The following is a 25119-nucleotide window of genomic DNA, read 5'->3' on the forward strand; positions in this document are numbered from 1 at the left end:
GATGCTTTCAAACTGTGGAGTTGGAGAAGACTCTTAAGAATCCCTTGGACAGTAAGGAGATCCAACCAGTCCATGCTAAAGGAAATCAGTCCTGAATTTTCATTGGAAGGACTGATGCTGAAGCTAAAGCTCCAGTAATTTGGCCACCTGATGCAGAGAGCTGACTCATTTGAAAAGACCTTGATGCTGGGAAAGATTGATTGTGGGAAGTAAAGGGAGGACAGAGAATGGGATGGTTTGATGGCATCATCGACTCAATGGACATGAGTTTGAGCAAACCTCCAGACATAGTGAAGGACCAGGAAGCCTGGCATGCTGCAGTCCATGGGGTTGCAGAGTTGGACATGACTGAGCTAGTGAACAACAGCGCCTCTAGAATCCAGAGCCTTTCTCTTCTCTCATGCCTCTGGATGTTCATGTTCTTTGTCCCTTCTTACTTGCCCCCTGGTGCCTAAGCCTAATTATGAATCCAGTACCTTGGGGTCTGCTCACTGACTTTGCATGGTGATTATAAATGCAGTCTTTGACCTATGAAAAAACATTTTATGGCTGTTTCACCATGTCTTTATGACTTTGAATCATGTAACTTGAAACTGGGGAGGGGAGAAAACATCAGTATAATTGGCTAAATTCATTGGGTTCATAGCATTGTTACATTTTGTGTGTCAAAGCAGTGAAGATAAAATGCATGGAATCTGTTCTGGGTCTTGGGAATTAGGAAAGTTTATTGATCTTATGATGCCATCCCATGCCAGGCCTGACTAAGGAAACGTCATAACAAATACTGGTGGATAGGCACTTGGTGATGACCATGAGGACTGCGCCAGTGGTATTCAACTCTGCAAAACTCCGCCTTTTCACCCCGCATAATCTTCACACTTTAAAGGACCAGCGGCATTCATTACTTCAGCAAATATTTATTTCCTGCTCATTAAGGGCAAGGCATCATACTTAATAAATTAACAAAGGAGGTAGAAAAGATGTTTCCGTTTTCAAGCAGCTTATTATTTTAAAAAAATTGAAGACTTATAATTTTATCTATTAAGCCATGGTCTTCAGTTATTCCAACCTTCTTACCACTCACCAACATAGTTTAATTCTGAATTCTCCCAGTAACCAATATGCATCAAAATCGGTAAATTGAATACATTTTTATAGAGCAAAGAATAGCCTTGAGCTCCCTCACCTCTTTTTAATCTGTCTTTGGGATATTCAGTTTTTAACACTACAAAGACTGACTCTGGTCTTCTGGAGATTAAGAGAAATATAGTGAGTGAGAAAGTTATACTTCATCACAGAAACCTTCAGCTGGGAAAAATGGCAAGAGATGATTGACATGTAGTTCCAGTTTACATTGTATGTTATACATGGTGTGTGTGAGAGTAAAAAAAACACTCCACTTAATTAGTTCACTTCAGCATATACTAAGATTTTTCTCTGTTAGTACATGAAGATTTGGTTTTCATGGTTGTTTCAATGACTTTTCCAGTTTATGATATCATCTCTTTAAATATTCTCTTATTATCACTTAAGTCATTGCCAGTTTTTCACATTGTAATCCCTACTGCAATTAACAAGTTATGCATTCTCTTGCTGAACATGTGCTAGACAGCTAGCATCTATCGGCAGAATCAGAAGATTCAAGTCCTACCTATACATACTAGTGTATTTTGTATGAAGTTCAAGTTTTGCACCGACTTTTCTCTGAAATTGTAGCATACTGATGTTCAGGGATTGGTATTTAACATGCTACAAATATGAAAGAGGCACTTCAAAGAATTCCGATAGAAACACTGTCTCCTTCGCAAAAAAGAGATTTTTAATTTATTTTCTTTGCATTACACTTTACCTCGTATGATTGATGGATGTTCATAGTGTGTAGAATATTTTTTATATAAAATATTTTATTAAATTACTCATTTTCTGTCAGTGACCATGCCTAAAAGTACCAAATCAAAAAATGTCATGTTACTGGCAATCAGGTGGTGAATTTAGTAAGAATGTAGTTATGAAATAAGGTCTTCTTTGGTAAGTCTTCTGAAATGTCTCCATGACAGAGTATTATATGAAAGGAGCATTTATTTCGATCAGTAGATTTCACAAACAAGTTCTAAATGGGTACATTTTCCCAAAATTGCCTTTTTAGTCAAATATTTCTTATAGTGTCAATGTGATTTCTTAATCTCATCATGGGGCTTAAATTAAGGACAGTTGAAATAGAAGTGCTAAAGAGAAAATTAATGTAGAAAACCCAAGGGCAACTGGAAAATTTTATGCCCCTAGTATAGCCTGTAGGAGAAGGCGGTGGCACCCCACTCCAGTACTCTTGCCTGGAAAATCCCATGGATGGAGGAGCCTGGTAGGCTGCAGTCCATGGGATCGCTGAGGGTCGGACATGACTGAGCGACTTCACTTTCACTTTTCACTTTCATGCATTGGAGAAGGAAATGGCAACCCACTCCAGTGTTCTTGCCTAGAGAATCCCAGGGACGGGGGAGCCTGGTGGGCTGCCGTCTATGGGGTGACACAGAGTTGGACACGACTGAAGTGACTTAGCAGCAGCAGCAGTATAGCCTGTTGGTGACTGGGCTTCACAGGTATAGGGATTCTACTGGGAGCTTAGTCCTCTCTTAGAACATAACACAGAAGATGTTTCCAAGGATTGCCTCGATGATGTCTGCTTTCTAGCCAAGCAGTGACACAGAAAGACCCGCCACAGATGTGTAACAGCTGCCTGTAGACTTTAGAATAGTCTAGGTGGGATTACTTAGAGTAGGTGATAGGAACTGACCTGTCCTTTGTCTCATTTTAACTTTGTAAAGCATATGTTTTGTAGTATTGCATATTTTTTAACTGACCTTTGCCTAAAGTGGAAGATCTGTGCCACAAGGCTGGAGGAATTTACTCTGTACTGCATGTGATGTATATTTCAAAGATTTCAGCTACCATCAGACAACTCAGTGTCTGATCGAGCACAGACAATGCTGTGCTTGCTCAGATGCAGTGGAAAGCCTCTGTCTGGCCTGCTCTTGCAGATGAATTCATCTATTTCCCTTCACCATGAAACAGCATTTCATGAAATCAAATTCCTGATTAGTTCTAAAAGGCCTACTTCCTCCAGTCTTGGATTAATTTTCAATATTCCATTCTTGGGATAATTTTGGTTGCCCTGAAAACTGCCAAACATCAACCAAATGAACTGGATTTTGTGTCCAGGGCAAGGCAGCAAGTAGGAAGTTATCATGTGAGCCCTCAGTATATGAAATTAAAGCCTTCTCAATGGGCTGTATAAGTTTTGCTGTTTCTTCACTTCAGGAAATAATTAAAATTGTCAGCTTCCTTAACATCGTTTTTCTTTTGACATCTAATACTATTTATTGCTGGGGACTTCGCATTTTTTTCTCACCATGTAGTATCAGCTTGGGCATGTTTGGAGAGAGGTAGTTTATAAGCTGTGGTTTTAGAAGTATTTTTCTAAAACAGCTAAGATGATTAATGATGCCATTTTAACAACTGTTCTCTCTTTAGGTTAGGATTATGGAAAATTGTTACTTTAATATTCTTCTAGCACATAAAGAAAATGTTATATCCTGTCCCTTATATGTATCATGACGTTTAATCTCCCTAAGGACTAGAGATCGGTTTCTGCCAGTAATTGTACTTATACAGATTTTGAGTCTCTGCCACATTATTTTGCTCGACATAGAGATTTTGTTTCCTTTCTCGAAAATAATGTGCTTATGAATCTCTGAATATTTACATATAAAGTCAGTTGTATGCATCAGAGGTGAATAAGATCCATAATTAGGTATTATGGAATGTGCATAGCTTTTGAAAGGGTCTACAAAGCTTTTGATTTTGTTAATGTGTCCAAAGGGAAGAGCCTGGTAGGATTCTTTTTGCTGTGAAAATCCTAGTTAAAAAATATGTAGTTCTGTAAATGAAATAATTACTCAGTTCCATTAATGAATATTGAAAGGAGATATAATGGGCAGATATATTCATGGACATATATTTTCCAGGGGAAAAATAAATAATTTTTGTCCCAAAATACATGTGATAAATGACCAAAGATTAAAATAAATCTATGAAATATTTTATTTTTTGAGAATTAACATAGCCCATAAACCTAATAGCTGTTTTACTTTAGTTGAATTGCTGTATGATTTATCATTTGGCCAAAGTTATTATGAGACATGAAAATAATTTGCTATTCTTAATGTTCTACTTCCATTCTGAAATGAATCACAAGTTGTATTATCTGAAAACAGAGTGAGTTTCAAAGGTAATTGCTATACTTTTATTTCTTAGGTTAATATATTCTCATGCATAATTTTTGGAGAGAATTACATTTCATCTGTCATTGTCTTCCCCTTTGTTTTCACCTGATAATTCCTCAGCTCATTTTCCTACTGTAGACCTATGTTTCTTAAGGTTAGCACTACTAATATTTTGAGCTGGGTAATTCTTTTTTGTTGGACACGTCTGGTGTGACGTAGACTCTTTAGCATCATCCGAGGCCTCTGATCACAAGATGTCAGTAGCACCTTCCCCCTGGTTGTTGTAACCAAACATGTCATCAGGTGTCCCCTGGATTGTCAAATTGCCTCTTAGTGAGAACTGCAGACAAAGCAATATACCATGTCTATTTTTTTCAGTCCCTTAACTACTTTTTCACTTGGAAATAATTCATTTATTCATGTCAAGGAAAATTGTGAACATGAGCCTGCTATTCCCAGGGCTTGAAAATCTTTAATAAGGTTGAACAAGTAAGCTAGTTTATACATTTTACTCACGGCTAAAGAAAGCATCATGTGAATGACTGAGAAGAATGGAATTTCTTATGGTGATACGTATAATAAGGCAGTGCTGTTATTATTACTAGAAGCTATTAGTCATTAGTCATGACTTTCATTTAAATATAAAGTTAACTTATGTTAAACATTTCTTTAAGATGTTAAACTATTCATGGATATTCATGGACAATTTCATCAAAAAAATCTTAGACCCAGAACTGATTAATGTTGTCTGAGGAAGTAAAGAATAACTTTTGGGGATCTATTTTCCATCAAATAGAAATAACTTGCATCTTTACAAGGTAAAAGTCTACAGATTAACATAGAACTTTGCTGACTTGTGGACTTTTAATCAGATTTCTTAATAGTGTCTGAACTCATATTCAGTAGCGATATTTACCCCTTTAAAGGTAAATCCTTCCAGATTCAGAACATCTCTCTCCCCTGTGGGCAATCTCTTCTCCATTTTTCTTCTTCCTTCAAAATAAAGGCCTTTCAAAAAATAGATTTGAGGTCTTTGTAAAGCAGCATACCCTCTGTAGGATCCTACCATTTTAGATAAGCCTGTGTTAAACTTAGATGCCTTTGCAGTTTTAATGCATGACATTGTCTCATTCAGCCCTAAAATACAATAAACCTAACCATAAATGTCAATCCTTTTGCAGCCTTTCTATTCACTACCCATCCCCCTCCACAAAGGAAGAAAATGAAGATAATAGTCATACCAAAATCAATCAGTTAAGTGTTCTTTACGCTTCTGTCTGGCGACCTTTAAATAAGAAATACACAGACTTCTAGATATGTGTGTGTGTGTGTGTGTATGTGTTATGACTTCTACAGAGGCTTATATTTTTCCATAAGTTAAAAATTATAATAAATAGGTGGAAAGTGGTCAAATGATAATTCCATAAACTATTTTCTGTCTGACAATTGCCTTTCACTTTGGTCTGATTTGCTTCATCTAATAGAATGTGTCTATCTGAAGATAAATGAATTAACACATAGGACAAGCTATGTAATCATGTTACATTTCAGGAGAAACTATATGCGGTCAAACATGTTGAAGACAGTTTCTATGGAAGTAAAATAACTTTCAATGCCTTTAGAAAATTATCAGAAAGTATTGGTGAAAAATTCCAGATACAATCACCTTTTCCCTCCAAAGCCAATACAAACCATATTTCCATGCAAAAAGAGACTATTAAATGCTTAAACTTTTCACTTCAATTAATTTATTGTTTTAGGAGGCTCCTCTTGGTTTTATAGAACACTATTCTTTTGAAAAATGTAAGTGCTTTCTTTTAACGATTCCAAGAAAACAACAGTTAATTTCCCATTGCATTTTATTTCTCTCTAAAAGTTAGGCTAGTCATGGAGTTAGGGTTTCATTTGTCATTTTGTTAAGGTCACATCATGTGGCTGTATTAAATTTAGGTTGTACTTTGATGTTCTGTACTGATGTATTTTCAGAGTTAAGACCAGAAGTGCTTGGCAAATGAACTGTCTTTCCTGCTTGTTTCTTTTCTATGATCTTTCATCTTCTCTAATTCTGGTGGTAGTTTAAGAGGGACTATGAAAGTGGATTAGCCCTTGGAGACTGAATGCAAAAACAATAGCACCTGTAGGTTTGTTGAGATTCCTCCAAGGCAATTCATCTGAAAGAACATAGATATAAGGAACTGTTTTAGTTATCCATTGCTATGTAACAAATTACCCCCCAAATTTAGCAAGTTAAACAGTAAACATTTATTATCTCAGAGTTTCCGAGGGTCAGAAATCTGGCCAGGGCTGAACCAGATGGTTCTGGCTCCAGTTCTCTCACATTTTAGGGAAGCTGTTGGCTAGGGCTGCGGTTCTCATCACTCAACTGGAGCTGGTGAGCCTGTGTGCACAACCATGCCAGTGGCTGTCGTCACGCCTCAGTTCCTTGCTGCCTGTTGGCCTGAGGCTTTGGTTTCACGTGTGCATCTCCACAAGGCTGATCACAGCCTGAAACTTGGTTTTCCCAAAGAGACACGAGAGAGAGGGAGGTGGAAAAAGAGACAGTGCCCAAGACAGAGACCAGTCTTTATAAGAATTTGTCTGTTTCCTCTAGTTATCCATTTCATTGGCATATAGTTGCTAATAGTAATCTCTTATAATCATGTGTATTATTTATGTTGTGTTGATTGTAACTTCTCTATTTTCACTTCTGATTTTATTCATTTGGGCCCTCTGTCTTTGTTTTTCTTAATGAGTCTGACTAAAGCTTTATCAACTTTATTTATCCGAGAAGTTAAATAAAACAAGAAAAATTGTTGCGTGGGACCAGATTATGGTAGTAACGACCCAGGTGAGACGTCTGCTTCAAGGAGAGTTCAGGACTCCCTGAAGTGTCTAGCAGCAGCGTTTCTGACTGCAGAGTGAGACGCAGGCATCCTCTGCCTGCCCAGGAGATCCCCCAAGTCCAGGCTGCTGTGAAGTCACTGTTTTTGCCTTTGGTCTCAGTGCACATGAGCTTTTGTTGACTCCTTTTAAGAATTAACAGGGGCCTCCTCCACTCCCCCCAATTTCCCCAAGTCCATGGAGATCCTGAAATTAAGCCCCACAGGCAGTCAAATCCAAATACTCCAGGGGCTCCTCCTTCTGATGCCAGAGCCCTAGGCTGGGGAGCCTGGTATGGGAATCACATTCTCACTCCGCTGGGAGAGTCTCTGAATAGAATTCTTCTCCAGTTTGTGCGTCACCCACTTGGAGGGTAGGGGATTTGACTAAATCACAAGAGTACCCCATCTTACTGTTTCATGGTTTCTTCTTTATGTCTTTAGATATACAAAATATTTTCGGTCGATCCCAGTCTTTATCAATCAATGGTTGTTCAGCAGTAGGTTCTGATTTTGGAGTGTATGACAGGAGGTAAGCACAAGGTTCTTCTACTCTACCATCTTGAAAGCCAGCATCTAGTCTTGGCTTGTCTCTGTGATAGTGATAGGTATGCTGATTCTTTAAAAAAAAAAAATACCACAGGAATGAGAAGAATTTTATGAAGCAGCCTTTTTAGCTGGTTTGATGTAGTTCAGTTCAGTTCAGTCACTCAGTCGTGTCCGACTCTTTGCGACCCCATGAACTGCAGCACACCAAGCCTCCCTGTCCATCACCAACTCCCAGAGTCCACCCAAACCCATGTCCATTGTGTCAGTGATGCCATCCAATCATCTCATCATCTATCGTCCCCTTCTCCTCCTGCCCTCAATCTTTCCCAGCATCAGGGTCTTTTCCAATGAGTCAGCTCTTCACATCAGGTGGCCAAAGTATTGGAATTTCAGCTACAACATCAGTCCTTCCAATGAACACACAGGAGTGATCTCCTTTAGGATGGACTGGTTAGATCTCCTTGCAGTCCAAGGGACTCTCAAGAGTCTTCTCCAACACCACAGTTCAAAAGCATCAATTCTTCGGTGCTCAGCTTTCTTTATAGTCCAACTCTCACATCCATACATGACCACTGGAAAAACCATAACCTTCACTAGATGGACCTTTGTTGGCAAAGCAATGTCTCTGCTTTTGAATATGCTGTCTAGGTTGGTCATAACTTTCCTTCCAAGGAGCAAGCATCTTTTAATTTCATGGCTGCAATCATCATGTGCTGATTTGCTGTGATTTTGAAGCCCCCCAAAATAAAGTCAACCACTGTTTCCACTGTTTCCCCATCTATTTGCCATGAAGTGATGGGACTGGATGCCATTATCTTAGTTTTCTGAATGTTGAGCTTTAAGCCAACTTTTTCACTCCCTTCTTTCACTTTCATCAAGAGGCTGTTTAGTTCTTCATTTTCTGCCATAAGGGTGGTGTCATCTGCATATCTGAGGTTATTGACATTTCTCCCAGCAATCTTGATTCCAGCTTGTGCTTCTTCAGCCCAGCATTTCTCATGATGTACTCTGCATATAAGTTAATTAAGCAGGGTGACAATTTACAGCCTTGATGTACTCCTTTTCCTATTTGGAACCAGTCTGTTGTTCCATGTCCAGTTCTAACTGTTGCTTCCTGACCTGCATACAGGTTTCTCAAGAGGCAGGTCAGGTGGTCTGATATTCCCATCTCTTTCAGAATTTTCTACAGTTTATTGCGATCCACACAGTCAAAGACTTTGGCATAGTCAATAAAGCAGAAATATATGTTTTTCTGGAACTCTCTTGCTTTTTCCATGATCCAGCAGATGTTGGCAATTTGATCTCTGGTTCCTCTGCCTTTTCTAAAACCAGCTTGAACATCTGGAAGTTCATAGTTCACATATTGTTGAAGCCTTGCTTGGAGAATTGTAAGCATTACTTTACTAGCATGTGAGATGAGTGCAATTGTGCGGTAGTTTGGGCATTCTTTGGCATTGCCTTTCTTTGGGATTCGAATGCATACTGACCATTTCCAGTAGTGTGGCTGCTGCTGAGTTTTCCAAATTTACTGGTATATTGAGTGCAGCACTTTCTCAGCATCGTCTTTTAGGATTTGAAATAGTTCAGCTGGAATTCCATCACCTCCACTAGCTTTGTTCCTAATGATGCTTCCTAAGACCCACTTGACTTCACATTCCAGGATGTCTGGCTCTAGGTAAGTGATCAAACCGTCATAATTATCTGGGTCGTGAAGATCTTTTTTGTACAGTTCTTCTGTGTATTCTTGCCACCTCTTCTTAATATCTTCTGCTTCTGTGTGGTCCATACCATTTCTGTCCTTTATCGAGCCCATCTTTGCATGAAATGTTCCCTTGGTATCTCTAATTTTCTTGGAGAGATCTCTAGTCTTTCCCATTCTGTTGTTTTCCTCTATTTCTTTGCATTGATTGCTGAGGAAGGCTTTCTTATCTCTCCTTTAGATCTTAGACATGATCTAATAGCTTTTAGTCTAGTGTTTCTTCCACTAGTTCACATTGTTCACTTCCTCATCTCTGCCCTTATATCTATAGCATTCTGAGTACTTAGATGTTTTAGTTTGTTCTATGGATGGTGAAATGTGAAAAGCTTGTGTTTACTGCAAAGAACTTAAGGTACAATGCCTAACTGATAAATAAATGCTATAAATGATCAGGACTGCCGAAGAGCATTTGGAAATGCTTTGATTGGTGAGGAATTCAAAAGGGATGACTTAACTGGTAAAACCCCAAAGCGTTATCAGCTTGGTAACAATGTTGATAAACTCCTCACAGTACTGGGCAATTAAAGCAAGTGAGTCAGATCAAAATATAAAGAAAGCTATAGAAATAAAAGCTTCTGAAATTGAGTTTTTGATTTCATATTCTACAATCGTGAAGAAACTATATGCCATGATTTCAGAATTATTGAGAAAAGTTTATAATTTTGAGTATGAGTTACCCTTTAAAATATTATTTTTTAAGATTTATTTATGGCTGCACTGGATCTTCATTGCTATGCATGGACCATCTCCAGTTGCAGCAATTGAGGGCTACTCTCTAGTTGCAGTATGTGGGTTTCTCATTGCAGTGGTTTCTCTTGCAATGCATAGGCTCTAGGTACGTGGGCTTCTGTAGTTGGAATTTGTCAGCTCAGTAGTTGCTGCTCATGGGCTCTAGAGCGCTGGCTCAGTAGTTGTGGTACATGGGCTTAGTTGCACCGCAGCATGTGGCATCTTCCTGGACCAAGGATCAAACCTGTGTCTCGTGCATGGACAGTTCTTTATCAGTGAGCCACAAAGGAAGCCCTCTTTAGAATAATATTATACTATGGCCCTGTGCTCTGATATTTTTATCAAATTTACCTTGGCCACAAGGTTAAGGATGTATGCTTGTTGGTTATTCAGCAGCGTGTTGTTCAGCCTCCATATGTTGGAAATTGTAATAGTTTTTCTTCTGTAATTGAGATCTAATCTTACTGCATTGTGGTCAGAAAAGATGCTTGGAATGATTTCTATTTTTTTTTTAATTTACCAAGGCTAGATTTATGGCCCAGGATGTGATCTATCCTGGAGAAGGTTCCATGTGCGCTTGAGAAGAAAGTGAAATTCATTGTTTTGGGATGAAATGTCCTATAGATATCAATTAGGTCTAACTGGTCTATTGTATCGTTTAAAGTTTGTGTTTCCTTGCTAATTTTTTGTTTAGTTGATCTATCCATAGGTGTGAGTGGGGTATTAAAGTCTCCCATTATTATTGTGTTATTGTTAATTTCTCCTTTCATACTTGTTAGCATTTGTCTTACATACTGCGGTGCTCCCGTGTTGGGTGCATATATATTTATAATTGCTATATCTTCTTCTTGGATTGATCCTTGGATCATTATGTAGTGACCTTCTTTGTCTCTTTTCACAGCCTTTGTTTTAAAGTCTATTTTATCTGATATGAGTATTGCTACTCCTGCTTTTTTGGGTCCCTATTTGCATGGAAAATCTTTTTCCAGCCCTTCACTTTCAGTCTGTATGTGTCCTCTGTTTTGAGGTGGGTCTCTTGTAGACAACATATGTAGGGGTCTTGTTTTTGTATCCATTCAGCCAGTCTTTGTCTTTTGGTTGGGGCATTCAACCCATTTACGTTTAAGGTAATTACTGATAAGTATGATCCTGTTGCCATTTACTTTATTGTTTTGGGTTCGAATTTATACACCGTTTTTGTGTTTCCTGTCTAGAGAATATCCTTTAGTATTTGTTGGAGAGCTGGTTTGGTGGTGCTGAATTCTCTCAGCTTTTGCTTGTCTGTAAAGCTTTTGATTTCTCCTTCATATTTGAATGAGATCCTTGCTGGGTACAATAATCTGGGCTGTAGGTTATTTTCTTTCATCACTTTAAGTATGTCTTGCCATTCCCTAAATTCCAACATATGGAGGCTGAACAACACGCTGCTGAATAACCAACAAATCACAGAAGAAATTAGAAAAGAAATCAAAATTTGCATAGAAACAAATGAAAATGAAAACACAACAACCCAAAACCTGTGGGACACAGTAAAAGCAGTCCTAAGGGGAAAGTTCATAGCAATACAGGCATACCTCAAGAAACAAGAAAAAAGTCAAATAAATAACCTAACTCTACACCTAAAGCAACTAGAAAAGGAAGAAATGAAGAACCCCAGGGTTAGTAGAAGGAAAGAAATCTTAAAAATTAGGGCAGAAATAAATGCAAAAGAAACAAAAGAGACCATAGGAAAAATCAACAAAGCCAAAAGCTGGTTCTTTGAACGGATAAATAAAATTGACAAACCATTAGCCAGACTCATCAAGAAACAAGGGAGAAAAATCAAATCAATAAAATTAGAAATGAAACTGGAGAGATCACAACAGACAACACAGAAATACAAAGGATCATAAGAGACTACTACCAACAATTGTATGCCAATAAAATGGACAACGTGGAAGAAATGGACAAATTCTTAGAAAAGTACAGCTTTCCAAAACTGGGCCAGGAAGAAATAGAAAATCTTAACAGACCCATCACAAGCTCGGAAATTGAAACTGTAATCAAAAATCTTCCAGCAAACAAAAGCCCAGGTCCAGACGGCTTCACAGCTGAATTCTACCAAAAATTTAGAGAAGAGCTAACACCTATCCTGCTCAAACTCTTCCAGAAAATTGCAGAGGAAGGTAAACTTCCAAACTCATTCTATGAGGCCACCATCACCATAATACCAAAACCTGACAAAGATCCCACAAAAAAAGAAAACTACAGGCCAATATCACTGACGAACATAGATGCAAAAATCCTTAACAAAATTTTAGCAATCAGAATCCAACAACACATTAAAAAGATCATACACCATGACCAAGTGGGCTTTATCCCAGGGATGCAAGGATTCTTCAATATCCGCAAATCAATCAATGTAATACACCACATTAACAAATTGAAAAATAAAAACCATATGATTATCTCAATAGATGCAGAGAAAGCCTTTGACAAAATTCAACATTCATTTATGATAAAAACTCCAGAAACCAGGAATAGAAGGAACATACCTCAACATAATAAAAGCTATATATGACAAGCCCACAGCAAACATTATCCTCAATGGTGAAAAATTGAAACCATTTCCCCTAAAGTCAGGAACAAGACAAGGGTGCCCACTTTCACCATTACTATTCAACATAGTTTTGGAAGTTTTGGCCACAGCAATCAGAGCAGAAAAAGAAATAAAAGGAATCCAAACTGGAAAAGAAGAAGTAAAACTCTCACTGTTTGCAGATGACATGATCCTCTACATAGAAAACCCTAAAGACTCCACCAGAAAATTACTAGAACTAATCAATGACTATAGTAAAGTTGCAGGATATAAAATCAACACACAGAAATCCCTTGCATTCCTATACACTAATAATGAGAAAACAGAAAGAGAAATTAAGGAAACAATTCACCAATGCAACGGAAAGAATAAAATACTTAGGAATATATCTACCTAAAGAAACTAAAGACCTATATATAGAAAACTATAAAACACTGGTGAAAGAAATCAAAAAGGACACTAATACATGGAGAAATATACCATGTTCATGGATCAGAAGAATCAATATAGTGAAAATGAGTATACTACCCAAAGCAGTTTATAGATTCAATGCAATCCCTATCAAGCTACCCACAGTATTCTTCACAGAGCTAGAACAAATAATTTCACAATTTGTATGGAAATATAAAAAAACCTCGATTAGCCAAAGCAATCTTGAGAAAGAAGAATGGAACTGGAGGAATCAACCTACCTGATTTCAGGCTCTACTACAAAGCCACAGTCATCAAGACAGTATGGTACTGGCACAAAGACAGAAATATAGATCAATGGAACAAAATAGAAAGCCCAGAGATAAATCCACGCACATATGGACACCTTATCTTTGACAAAGGAGGCAAGAATATACAATGGAGAAAAGACAATATCTTTAACAAGTGGTGCTGGGAAAACTGGTCAACCACTTATAAAAGAATGAAACTAGAATACTTTCTAACACCATACACAAAAATAAACTCAAAATGGATTAAAGATCTAAACATAAGACCAGAAACTATAAAACCCCTAGAGGAGAACATAGGTGAAACACTCTCTGACATACATCACAGCAGGATCCTCTATGACCTACCTCCCAGAATATTGGAAATAAAAGCAAAAATAAACAAATGAGACCTAATTTAACTTAAAAGCTTCTGCACAACAAAGGAAACTATTAGCAAGGTGAAAAGACAGCCTTCAGAATGGGAGAAAATAATAGCAAATGAAGCAATTGACAAACAACTAATCTCAAAAATATACAAGCAACTCCTACACCTCAATTCCAGAAAAATAAATGACCCAATCAAAAAATGGGCCAAAGAACGAAATAGACATTTCTCCAAAGAAGACATACAGATGGCTAACAAACACATGAAAAGGTGCTCAACATCAGTCATTATCAGAGAAATGCAAATCAAAACCACTATGAGGTACCATTTCACACCAGTCAGAATGGCTGCGATCCAAAAGTCTACAAGCAATAAATGCTGGAGAGGGTGTGAAGAAAAGGGAACCCTCTTACACTGTTGGTGGGAATGCAAACTAGTACAGCCATTATGGAGAACAGTATGGAGATTCCTCAAAAAACTGGAAATAGAACTGCCTTATGATCCAGCAATCCCACTGCTGGGCATACACACTGAGGAAACCAGAAGGGAAAGAGACACGTGTACCCCAGTGTTCATCGCAGCACTGTTTATAATAGCCAGGACATGGAAGCAACCTAGATGTCCATCAGCAGATGAATGGATAAGAAAGCTGTGGTACATATACACAATGGAGTATTACTCAGCCATTAAAAAGAATTCATTTGAATCAGTTCTAATGAGATGGATGAAACTGGAGCCTATTATACAGAGTGAAGTAAGCCAGAAAGAAAAACACCAATACAGTATACTAATGCATATATATGGAATTTAGAAAGATGGTAACAGTAACCCTGTATACGAGACAGCAAAAGAGACACTGATGTATAGAACAGTCTTATGGATTCTGTGGGAGAGGGAGAGGGTGGGGAGAATTGGGAGAATGGCATTGAAACATGTATACTATAATGTATGAAACGAGTCGCCAGTCCAGGTTTGATGCACAATACTGGATGCTTGGGGCTGGTGCACTGGGATGACCCAGAGGGCTGGTATGGGCAGGGAGCGGGGAGGAGGGTTCAGGATGGGGAACACATGTATACCTGTGGCGGATTCATTTCGATATTTGGCAAAACCAATACAATATTGTAAAGTTTAAAAATAAAATTAAAAAAAAAAGAATGTATGCTTGTATTTAAGAATATGTGCTGATGTTTTGAAAATTAGTCAGAATAACTAGCTAGTGAAGTTCTAGTGATTCCCTTTTGTTTAAAGATTGAGATAAATAATGGAAAATTCTTGCCATTTTCCTGTCTCCATTACCACTCAGATGTTAGAAATCTGATCCCTTTCTCCTTATCGTACTAACCATAATTTCTGGGGTTTCAGATTTTCCTTAAAATGATTCTTTTTGGAACTGATTTTGTAATAAGTGTAATTTTATTGAATCTAAGGAGTTTTTTGTTATTTTTGTAATATATGTCTGTGCATTATTTAATAGTCATTTTATCTCAGTCGTTTATAACAGAAAATTTTAAGTATAAGGAACAATAAATCTATTAGTCTAGTGAGACCATTTTTAGTACTTAAATGCTGCAGTATAAGCCTTTATTTCACCTTTTAGAAAGGTTGTTGGTGGATGACGAATAAGTATGGCTCATAGTTTTCATGAGCATCTTGTACTATCTTCTAGGTGATTCAGGATGCTGGAGTTAAAAATGGGAAAAAGGAAAGAGGGGAAAACATGAAAGAGTGGAGAATGCACAGGACTAGGAGTAAGTAGAATGAAGTTCAAGGCCTGCTCTAACATTATGTACATGTGTGTGTCCTAGTGCAAGCTTTTTAACCTTTCTTGGTCTAAATCTCCTCTTCCAAAAATGTTAAGAATGCTTTTTAGATCTAAGACACTATCCATCCTTATATGTGAGTATTATTTTAGACCATCTGGCAATCTTATAAAATAAGACAGTGATTGATTCAGCAGGCAAATGGGACTTGCATTTTATCCATGAGCAAAAGTTGGATGATTACTCAAAGTTCAAGGAATTTGGCTAATGACAAGGAGGGAGCCAAAGCCAAAGAATCATGCTAAGAGGTGCTCATCAGCTGATTCAGGTAAAACATTTGGTGTGACCTGGTTGAGGAGAGTTGTGTTAGGAGCAGGCTGAAATGTAATGGTGACTACATTAAGGAGACAGTTGAGTGTTTCTTTGTAGTAATAGTTGAGATGAACTCTGTAGCTGAGGCCAAAGCCTTTAGAGCAGAATGAGAGCAGCTTGATTCATATTGTTCATTTCTCTATATTTTTCATGTTACTGATTATTTCATTTCTAGCAAATTTAAATGTCAGTTTCCTTCCTCTTTCTTTGACTAAGGAATTGTGGAATATCTGCAATCTTAGATGCCATCTGTTAGTGGAAAATTATAATTTAGTCCTATGACCAAATACACTAAATCAGTACATGTTTATAAGTGGTTTTTTGCCTTACAACTTGGTGTCATCAGATAGTCCTGGAAACTTGACTACAATATGGCAACCCCCAATAATCCCAGATGAAAAAGGGCTGGATTGTATTTGATAGTATTTACAAAAGTGTATTCTCAAATTAACCCATCAGAAATTAGAATAAAGACTGAGAAAAGGGTGAAAATAGCCACTGAGAGAGGAAAATAAAGTGCAGTTTTGTGGTCAATATGAAAGACTGAGCTGATAAAAGAAATTTCATTCATACTGGATAAAGTATAATTAATAAGTCAATAATCAGCAAAAGAGACACTGATGTATAGAACAGTCTTATGGACTCTGTGGGAGAAGGAGAGGGTGGGAAGATTTGGGAGAATGGCATTGAAACATGTAAAATATCATGTATGAAATGAGTTGCCAGTCCAGGTTCAATGCACGATACTGGATGCTTGGGGCTAGTGCACTGGGACGACCCAGAGGGATGGTATGGGGAGGGAGGAGGGAGGAGGGTTCAGGATGGGGAACACATGTATACCTGTGGTGGATTCATTGTGATATTTGGCAAAACTAATACAATTTTGTAAAGTTTAAAAATAAAATAAAAAAAAATAATAATAAAGCTAATGCCATTTTGAAAAAATAAAAAAATAAAAGCAAAGAAGGGAAGATCCCAGATACAAAAATTAATGCATAGCCAGGGAGATGCTTGTGCGCTAAAGTTGAAAGTCAACAAAACATAATCAATATCAGCCTTAAGACCTACTATAAAACTTAATTTTGAAAGCATAAGTGAAAGGCATAATTTATTTAGAAATTATAAATATTCACTTGAGAAGAAATAAACTATCAAGCACTAAAGATTTGGAACCAGTTGCCTTCCACCCTCCCCCATTAAGACACCAGGCTCAGATGGTGTTACAGGATATATTAGTAATCCTTCAAGGCTTATAATTTTTATTTAAGGGCAAATTCTTTTTATTTCATACAAGCTGTCACAGAGAAAGAAGCTAAACCACCTACCCAGTTATTAAGCTTCTTAAAACAGTAATAACAAACTTGATAGAAAAGGGTAACAAAATCACAAGAGTCTCCATATGAATGTTGATACAGAAGTTCATGTGATACACCCATCATTAAAAAGTGTTTAAAATTAGATACATTATTATCGATTGGGGTTTGTCTCAGGAAGGCAGAAATTAACATTAGAAAAATCTAATATGGTGAGTTGTTAATATTCACGTTTATTAATTTGGTACTGTATGACTTTGAGAAGGCAATGGCACCCCACTCCAGTACTCTTGCCTGGAAAAGCCCATGGATGGAGGAGCCTGGTAGGCTGTAGTCCATGGGGTCGCTAAGAGTCGGGCACGACTGAGCGACTTCACTTTCACTTTTCACTTTCATGCATTGGAGAAGGAAATGGCAACCCACTCCAGTGTTCTTGCCTGGAGAATCCCAGGGACAGGGGAGCCTGGTGGGCTACCGTCTATGGGGTCGCACAGAGTCGGACACGACTGAAGCGACTTAGCAGCAGCAGCAGCAGTATGACTTATGAGGCATTCTCAGTGAGAGTGTGTGTGTTATTATTAGTTGTCTTTAGTAAACAATAACTACATCGCCTCTCCTAACCACTTCATTCCAAGACTCACTTTGTTTTAACGCAATAAAAGCCAAATGGACAAATCTACAAGAGTAGTCTGACTCTAGGTGAGGGTTGGAGAAAAATGAGTTTAATCTTTTAATATACAGGAGAGAGACAGCCACCTCCTTCCCTCATGAAAGAGAAGACATACTTTTTGATTTATTTGAAATGGGATAGAAAGGATCCTGGATTCTCAGTCTAACATTTAGAAATGTATATACATCTTTCCAAGGACCTGATAAATGGCTGCTGCCTGGGCTTTAAGAGCTAGAGATGTGTTCAAAGTCTGGCATTTATATGATTTGCAATGTCAATACCTAGGGAAGTAGGGCTTCAGTCTTCCTGGCACCTTACGGGTTTAACCTAGAGACCTAGTCCAGCCTGTAACCATTTGGCCCTCTTGATCCTTTTAGAGAAGAGCAATTAACTAGGCAAATGGCCACAGAGCTATTTCTTGCAGCATGTTTCCACAGACAGTGAAGGCAAACACTATCTTTATACCATATACGTTCCTGTGTCTCAGAATGCTAGGACGTTAATAATAAGCCAGTGTAAAAGTTTTATTCTAAGTCTTAATACAAAAGATAAGAATGATAAAAATATACAGAGATTAGAAAGTACAATCCTGGTGTCAACTGCAGTCTAAACAGAGTGTACACAGAGCATTCAAGGTGCCACACAAGTAAGTTTTTAATACTGATAAAAATACAGCAAGTTTATTGAATGTATATATAAAATATATTGATCTATATATAAAACGTGACAGAATCCCTATTCTCTAATAGATTGAAACTGAATTCATACAATAAATTTTATTCATTATTGTAAAAAAAATAGTAACTAGGAGTTAACCTTATGAAACTATAGAAGTTCATCAAGTGAAAAAATGAAATATTTAATTGGAAAAAGGAAGACGATAAAGAGGGGGTATGGATATAACCTGCTCGTGAAAGTCAGACTCAGCATTGTGAAATCTCTGTTCTCCCAAATCCATGAGCTCACTTCATTTATAACTCAAATCCTCAAGGAGTTTTTGAGAAATCAGAAAACCTGATTCCAAAGGTCATATGAAAAAGTGAAGGTCTAAGGAAGTAAGGAAAATTTTGAAGACTAAAGAGAAATTTACTCTATTAAAAGAGAAATTTACTCTACAAATGTGTGTGATTTTATTCTTAAATATTTCTTAAATAACTTTATTGAGATATAATTCACATGCTATCCCATTCACCCATTTAAAGTGTAAAATTTAGTGTTTTTTAGTGTATCCACAGCATTGTGCACCCTTCACACAGTATCTGAGCCCCCTCTAAAAGAAACCCATATCCATTAGCAATCACTCCACATTCCTACCCTTTCCCACTACTCCTGCTCAAGGCAAGCACCAGTGTAGTTTCAGTCTCCGTGGATCTGTCTGTTCTGGGTATTCCATCTAAATGGAATCGGACAGTGTGAGACCTTTCATAACTGGCTTGTTTCATTTAGCGTGTTTTCAAGTTTCATCTCTGTCATAGCTGGTGTCAGTATCGTATTCCTTTTTATGGCTGAATAATGTTTCATGATATGAATATAGCTCATTTTATTTATCCATTCATCTGTTGATGATCACTTTTTGGTTTGTGTGAATGATACTGCTATGGATATTCATGTACAAGTTTTGTATAAACATATGTTTTCATTTCTCTTGAGTTGATACCTGGGAGTGGAATGGGCGTTCTGTTAACCTCTTGAAGAACTGCTAAATCGTTTACCAACCTGACTGCATCATTTTACAGATGAGGATGCCAACATGTGAACTGTCTTTCCATTTATTTAGAAATTGTTCAATTTCTTTTAATAATACTTTATAGTTTTAATGTATGTTTGCAATTCTTTTGTAGAATGCACATCTGAGTATTTTTTTCTCTTTGCCATTATCAGTGAAATTTTCTTTATTTTTGTGTTACTGCTGGTGTATAAAAATTCAATGGGTTTTTGTAATTTATTTACCCTAGAACCCTAGGGCTGAATTTCTTAGTTTTAATAATATTTCCGTTAATTCCTGAGGATTTTCTATGTATAAGATCATTTCATCTATGAATAGAGGTAGTTCATCTATCCCTTTCAGTCTACATCTTTTATATCTTTTTGCTGGTTATTTACTTTAATTAAAACCTCTAGTACAATGTAGAACAGAAGTGATGAGAACACCCTTATTTTGTTCTTGATCTTAAGGGAAAGAAAACATTCGTTTTTTTCACCATTAAATATGATATTGTCATTCAGTTGCTGAGATGTGTCTGACTCTTTGCAACCTCATGGACTGAAGCACACCAGGCTTCCGTGTCCATCACCAACTCCTGGAGCTTGCTCAAACTCATGTCCATCAATCGAGTCAGTGATGCCATCCAACCATCTCATCCTCTGTCATCCCCTTCTCCTCCTGCCTTCATTCTTGCTCCTGCCTTTAGTCTTGTGCAGCATCAGGGTCTTTTCTAATAAGTCAGTTCTTCGCATCAGGTGGTCAAAGTATTGGAGCTTCAGCTTCAGATCAGTCCTTCCAATGAATATTCAGGATGGATTTCCTGTAGAATATACTGGTTTGATCTTGCAATCCAGGGGACTCTCAAGGGTCTTCTCCAGCACCAAATATGAAATTACCTGAAGGTTTTTTGTAGATACCTTATATCAGGTTAAGTAGATACTAAGCTACTTTTAGTTGGCTGGGCACTTCTATTATAAGTAGTATTGGATTTTTCAAAGTACTTTTTATGTCTCTGTTGTGATGATTATACAATTTTCCCCAATCTTCTATTAATATGGTGATTATATTAATTGATTTTCAGATGTTAAACCAGTCTTCCTGGCATAATTCCCCCTCAGTATCTAACATTTGTTATATGTTGTGGAATTCACTTCAATTTTGTTTAGGATCTTTTTTCTGTATTCATGAGTGGCATTATTTTACAGTTTTCATTTCTTGTCATGTCTTTTGTAGCAGGGCAGTTGTTCAGTCACTAAGTGCTGTCCAACTCTTTGTGACGCCATGGACTGCAGCATGCCAAGCTCCTCTGTCCTTCACTGTCTCCCAGAGTTTGCCCAAATCCATGTCCATTGAGTCAGTGATGTTATCCAGCAGGGCTGTACTAGTATCATAAAATGAGCTGGGCAATGTCCCTTCCTCTTCTATTTTTTGCATGAGTTTGTAAAGGATTGGTATTCATTCTTTTTTGAAAACTGAGTGGAATTCACCAGTGGGCCAGCTGGGGCCTGGACTTTGTGGGAAATTTGTAAATGATTGATTAAATCTTTGTATTCATGATTTGCCTACTAAGATTTTCTGTTTATTCTTGAGTCAGTTTTGGTAGTTTTGTGTCTTCTAGGAATTTGTCAGTTTCTTCTAAGTTATCTAACTTGTTGGCATACAGTTGTCATGGCACCCTCTTCTAATCCTTTCTATTGCTCTTCTTTAACCAGCAGGATATTAGTGTGTTTAACTTCCAGATATTTGTCAATTTCCCAAATTTCCCTCAGTTATTGATTTCTAATTTCATTCCTTTGTGGTCTGAAAACATACATTCTGTTATTTCAGTTGTTTTAAATGTGTTTTGATTTGTTTTGTGGCTTAGCACTTTGTCTACTCTGGAGAATGTTGTGTGTGCTTGAGAAGAAGGTATATTCTGTTCAGTGGAGTTTTTCTACAGAGATTTGTTCTAGTTGGTTTGTAGAATTATTCAGGTCTTCTGTTTCCTGTTAATCTTCTGCCAGTTTGTTCTACATATTATTGGGCTATTAAAGCCTCCGGCTATCATTGTTGAATTGCTTATTTTGCCCTACAGTTCTGTTGGTTTTGCTTCTTTTCACCTTGCGTCTCAGTGTGGAATTTCCATCCCATGAGCGAGTGGAGGCAGAGGTGATCAGGGCCCAGTATTCTCAGATTATAGCATTGCAGGTACGTCTCCTGCACTGTACGTTGTAACTGGGTGGGGGAATACAGACCCAGTCCTTTTGGACTTGCCTGGAGTAGCACTTTTGCAACATGGGGGTTGCAGGAAGGGGAGATGAGAAATGCAGAAGCCTCCTTTTCCTATAGTGAAACTATGATTTCAAAGTGGGAGTTGGAGGAAGAGAGGGCTCCTGCCTTGGCTGCACAAGCCTAGGGTAGAGTTTCCCAGGAGCTGGGGAAATGGGTGTAATGGACTGGGTTATGGGTCAGATGCCACAGACTCTCACTCTTCCTACTGAGACTTAGTAGATTTTCTTGAATGAATATTCATCCATTTGTTACATGCATTTAGGGAAATTTCAAGAGAATATGAATGATTAATAATTTTTTTTTTTAATTTGCACCTGTTAAATTGTTTTTCCTGGGAGAGAGTCTTCCAGTCCTCACTCCTTCCTTCCCACAGTCCACTCCCCTCTTTTTGAAGATTCTGAAATATAATGGGACACATATATATATATATATATATATATATATATATATTGCTTCCTTATATTTCCTCCCCCACTTTTGGTTTATTTAACTAATTATTTTATAAGGATCATTTCACTATTAATAACATGAAATTGAAGAAGGTTTATTCAATAAACTGTTTCCTATCTGTGGAATCTGTATATCTGCCGTTTGTTAGCTAATTCATGAACACAGATGGCTTCATTGAATTTGAATCCAGTAAAAATCACTGAATCTGTTCTGGTTCCAAGAAAACTTAGATGTGCTATAGTCAGTGAGTGAGCTTCCTCACATGGCACTGTGGGGACAGAATCTTAGAAGTTTATCCAGGCAGATCATCATGTCCTTAGGTTTGCTTGTGCAGTGACTTCTTGTTCTTCAGTCGCTCAGTCGTGCCCGACTCTTTGCGACCCCACGGTCTGTAGCCTGCCAGGCTCCTCTGTCAGTGACTTGTTACCTGGCATTGAATTTCAGGCCAAACCTGACATTGGTCTCTGCTTCTTACCTGGATTTAAGACTGGAGCTAAGGTATTACCCCTACTGTAAGCACAGTATACAGCTTTATAATTGTAATAGCTTACTGATTATATTTCCTCCTAGTAGCCATGGCCCCTGTAGTCCTGGTAAAATTCAATTTAAGGTAGAAATCATTGCATGACAAAATTGGTTTCATTGGACACAGGCTTTCTCCATATTGTGAGAGTCAAGCAACAACCTAGATAATTGTGCTTCAGAGAGTATTCTTAAATATTTTATAAACCCCCAAATTAAAACAATTTTCTAGATCTTTCCCATCAAGTCCAATCATTTTATAATATAGTACTTTACCCATGTTCGTATAATGGCAGCAGATATGGTAGGAAGCTTAGAAAACTAACCGAGTGAAATAGCATGAGTGGGGCTCCCTTTCCCTCTTATCCTGAGAGTTGTAGCAGCTCTTGTCATTGTGCGTTCCCTGTGCTTTACGATACTTAGTTTCCATCCCCCAAATTTGAATAAACCTTATTTTATATATCTTGTTTGATATTAAAATCATAAATATCAGATATTATGTATCAAATGAGGAAGAGATATTTATTACCTCCAATTGGATTCAAACTCTGGAAGCATGCTTGTTTAACAGAGGAATTCCAACTTAATAGCAAAGGAAAGCCATTCTATTTTTGCCCCACCATGCAAGGCTGTTTTGCTGGGTGGAAGAGGCTCTGGACAGTAAAGGAAGGAGGGAGGAGACTTTTAAGTTTTTTGGCCCCTTTGGATTTAATGACTACTGTGAATTTGAGTAAACTCTGGGGGATAGTGGAGGAGCCTGGCATGCTACAGTCCATGGGGTCGCAACGAATTAGATGTGACAACTGAACAAAAGCAGCAAATCTATTTTAGTACTAAGACCTCTTTTGTTTAATATTGGGAGAAAATTCTTACAATGTGATGAAACTTACCACTTAAAGCCTTGAGCTGTCTGTGTTAGGACACGAGTTTCTAACATCCTAATGTTCCTCTTCCCCTAAATTTCTCATTTTGCAAGTTAAAGCCCAGAAAAATGGAATTATCTTGTCCAAATTAGATAGGTTTCTTGTCACCAAGCCTAGTAATTTTCTGTGCTCATGGTGCTGCCTCTAAAAGAGGTACCTTCTGAGGGTGTCAGGACAGTTCTTAGTGTCCAGCAGTTCTTTTTCTCCCCCTGGGTTTCCTAGACAACTTTGCCAAGTGAGTAGAAGTGAGAATGAGGTCGGCGGTTCTTCACATTCTATCTTCTTTGTCACAGGGTACATTTTTTGAAATGGCAGTGTCATCTGATACTGGAGCCTCCAAAACCCTGAGTGGCTTCATGGAACACATTGTGGGCTTACCAGTTTTAGACAGGAAGAAGGAGAAAGACGTATACTTTGTTGTGTTAATCCCCTGAGATTTTGAGGTCAATGTATTACCATAGCATAACCTGCTATTTCCTTATTAGTGTAAACTCCAAAACTTTGTAGGCATCGCCTCAAGCCAGTGTTGCATAAAAGACTCTGTTTGAAAGCATTCTACTGAGTTCTTTGAGAATGAGGACTGAAAAGAATATAGCCTCTGGCCAGCTGGCTGAAGAATAGTAGAACCAAGTAAGCCAAAATGAAGGCAAAAGAAGGGAGGATTCTACAGTTTCTGTCAAAGAATTCAGTAGGCCACGCCTGTCTTTTGGTGAAACACTGTGTATAGGTAAAACTGACTGAGTTTTGGTTGTTGTGTGTGTAACACAAAGAGCCCATAGGACATGCACTTAAACTTAAGGTTCTTCTCTTTTAAAAAAATATGTATGTGTTTTTAAACAGATTTGAGAATAGTCTGGTTAAAATCACACAATGTGGGAAATACTGGCTAAATGACATTGCAGAGGCTCCTCATGACACTGAAGTATTTGCCAGTAACCTGATTTCTTTCTACACTGCACAGTCCTTATTATGTTACATTAACTTCATTTTGTGTTTTTTGGATCATTCCCATGCTGCTTAGAGTGCACTGGGTTGTGGCCTAATTGCCTAATTATTATGCAGTATTAAATAATCTATAAAAATGAGTAGAATGTGAATTAAAAGGAATGAGCCTTGGTCACTGTAGGTGGTATAGGAGAACAAAATGGTATTATCATCACAAATGTAAATGGAACATTAAGCAGAATGTATCACTAGACTAAAGATCTTTCGGAAGATTTTTTGAGAGAGAAATCCCCCTGAAACACACTTATGGTGACTTATTTAAATCT

The 25119-nt window shown here is 37.7% G+C and overlaps 1 protein-coding gene across 5 annotated transcripts in view; it reads left to right on the forward strand.

Annotated features, from left to right (window-relative positions):
- Positions 1 to 25119, forward strand: part of KCNN2 (potassium calcium-activated channel subfamily N member 2) — a 582895-nt gene that overhangs the window by 200137 nt on the left and 357639 nt on the right. For 3 of the 5 annotated variants that reach the window (XM_055536520.1, XM_055536523.1, XM_055536521.1), the window contains one exon: positions 15529 to 15610. The exons of the other annotated variants lie outside the window; for them this stretch is intronic. The gene's annotated coding sequence lies outside the window, so the exon portion shown is untranslated. The remainder of the gene's footprint in view (positions 1 to 15528; positions 15611 to 25119) is intronic. 5 annotated transcript variants of the gene reach the window in all.

The sequence above is a fragment of the Bubalus kerabau genome, chromosome 10 (assembly GCF_029407905.1).
Source record: "Bubalus kerabau isolate K-KA32 ecotype Philippines breed swamp buffalo chromosome 10, PCC_UOA_SB_1v2, whole genome shotgun sequence".
In the NCBI taxonomy this organism is placed as follows: domain Eukaryota; kingdom Metazoa; phylum Chordata; class Mammalia; order Artiodactyla; family Bovidae; genus Bubalus; species Bubalus kerabau.